The sequence below is a fragment of the Mustela erminea genome, chromosome 11 (assembly GCF_009829155.1).
Source record: "Mustela erminea isolate mMusErm1 chromosome 11, mMusErm1.Pri, whole genome shotgun sequence".
NCBI lineage: Eukaryota > Metazoa > Chordata > Mammalia > Carnivora > Mustelidae > Mustela > Mustela erminea.
This window is the reverse complement of record NC_045624.1, coordinates 35,851,732-35,854,396: the sequence shown is the minus strand read 5'-3', so window position 1 is coordinate 35,854,396 and position 2,665 is coordinate 35,851,732. Positions and strand designations below refer to the sequence as shown.

The 2,665-nt window shown below is 31.6% G+C and overlaps 1 pseudogene; it reads left to right on the top strand.

Moving 5' to 3' along the window:
- Positions 1–1,448: 1,448 nt before the first annotated feature.
- On the top strand, positions 1,449–1,654 carry LOC116569134 (annotated as a pseudogene).
- The last annotated feature ends 1,011 nt before the right edge of the window (positions 1,655–2,665 follow it).

The following is a 2,665-nucleotide window of genomic DNA, read 5'->3' as shown; positions in this document are numbered from 1 at the left end:
TCTGAAATCTGAACTCAGATACACAGGACAGTTCTTTAAACATAGACACACACACACACACACACACACACACACACACACACTCACCATTTCAAAATGATTATTTTAACCAAATGCAACTGGAACTCGGCAATTATGAAATGTGTCATTTTCCCCCAAAGGAACTTCTGGGAATGTTGCCCAAATCAGACTTTTATCTTTTGAAACAAAACTTGAAATTTAGCAAAGATGTATTTCTTACCACACATACATATCATTATATGAAAAAATTAAGGACATCACATCATCCCTGGTATCTGGATTAGTTGAGTTGCTATTCAATTTTTAAATGAGAAAAGGAAATTTTCTTTAAATTGAGAGTTTTCCCCCCGAAGACCTAGTTATGAAGTATTCCATAGCTAAGAGAAACATGTCATTAGATGACAAATAGAATTTTTTTCAGAGAAGGAGATATTCATGTTCATTATTTTTTAATCTTATCAAAGAAACTCTTCATTTTTATCTAAATTTAGATAAGCAAATATAAAAAAATAAGTAGTTTACTTGTTTCCATTTATAAGGAACATTCTGTGTATCATCTAATTTCATCATTTATCTGTGTTCAACCTTACTAATCTTATATAATTACACCCTTGAGCCTTTGTAATAATTGCATATAACCAATGTGAATAATTTACCTTTAAGCACAAATATATTTGGTCATATGTAATCTGTGAACTCACAGATGTGAATATCATTAAGATGAATCATTTGGAAACTTAACATTTGTGGATGCAAATGTTAAGTTTGCCCAAATCAGACTTTTATCTTTTGAAACAAAACTTGAAATTTAGCAAAGATGTATTTCTTACCACACATACATATCATTATATGAAAAATAGGCAGGCTCAATTTACTCTAATTCTGCTGCACAAAGTCTACTGAAATGTCTTATATCTAAATTCCAGCATTTATGATCCTTTTTAGTTATTAATGACTTATGATGGATAGAGTGATGACAAACTAGGTTATCTTGTTATAGATTCAGTAATATAAAACATGATTTTTACAATTTGTACTATATACCAACATAAAATTCTTACTTTTTCCACCTTGCTATACTTCTGCTCAGAAAAATTTTGCTAACTTCCAAGATGCTACAGTGAAATCATTACCTTGATATTAAAGGAATTTATATTACTATTTGACTAATCTGTATTTTCTATTCAAATTTTGACCATATTCCTACATAAATTCTTCTAAGTAGTCATATTTATTTGTTAGCTTCTGAAATTCAATCTTTTCATTTCTAGTTTCCCAGTTCATCATCCTTGGTGAATCAGGTATAGAGACTGGAAATTCAGCACCATGAATAGTTTTTGTAGTGTTGAAGTCAGCAGCTTCCTTTGATACAGAGTGAGCCTTGCCAATCTACCCTCTGCAGAATCTGTCCAGCTCTTACAAGTGCCATGTCTGCTTCCTCCAGAGTCACTGCTATGAAGAAAGTGGTTCAATAGTTCCAGCTGGAAACCAGACTCAGCCACATGAAGGTTTCTCAGGCAGCTGCAGATTTGAAACAATTCTGTCTGTAGAATGCTCAACATGACCCCTGGTGACTAGAATATCTTCAAGTAGGAATTCCTTAAGACTCCAGAAAGTCTGTTCCTTTTTGTAGCAAAACAAATCTTTGGATGGTTTTCTAAACCACTATTTATGAACCGGTGAGTATTCAAAAGAGAACTGGATTTGAAACCTATGCAAATCTTATCCCTATAACACATACCATACTATATTAAGTCCTGCTTTTGTCAGTGCTTCACATCTACTTCTCTGAATCTTCATAAATTTCTATTTCACAAAGCTAATTATTTTATATACACTGGCAGCAGTATACAATAAAATACTTAGTGAAAAAAAAGAGTCATCCTTAATAACCCTGCTCTTTCTAAAAAAGTTTTATTACAGTATAATTAACATACAGTGTTATATTAGTTTTAAGTATACAATATAATGATTCAGTAATTCTATACATTGCTTAGTGCTCCTCAAGATAAGTGTATTCTTAATGTCCTTTATCTATTGCAACCATTCCTCCACCCGCCTCCCCTCTGGCAACTACCAGTTTGTTCTCTGTTTTTAAGACTCTAGTTTTCTTTTTCTTTTTTTTTTTTGTTTGTTTTGTTTCTTAAATTCTGCATATCAATTCCACATAATTAATTTCATGTATTTGTCTTTCTCTGCTTGACTTATCTCAATTAGCATTATATCTGCTAGGTCCATCCATGTTGTTACAAATGAGCCCTTTCATTCCAGAATTTTTGTGGATCCCCAAAAGTCCAATTTATGTTCTTATCTTTGATATTTTTAATTCATCAGTGTCAAAGAAAATGTTTTTTCTTAGATATTTGCTTTCCAACTAGTGCTAGCAATAATGCATCTCTTTTACATACATATTCTCTTTATCTGCATTATAGTCGCTAATATTTTTGACAGAGATCTATAGATTAAAAAGTCTTATTAATTTATTGGGAGAGTCTGACTACATATGTATATATTGGACATAACTGAATCCATTTTCCCTGTTTCAAAATGAAGAATTTACCTAGATAGTTTTTTTTTAGCTTTCCAGTTTGAATTTATATCTAACCTGGCTACATCTGTTTTTGTAGTCAGTTCTGCTTAACTA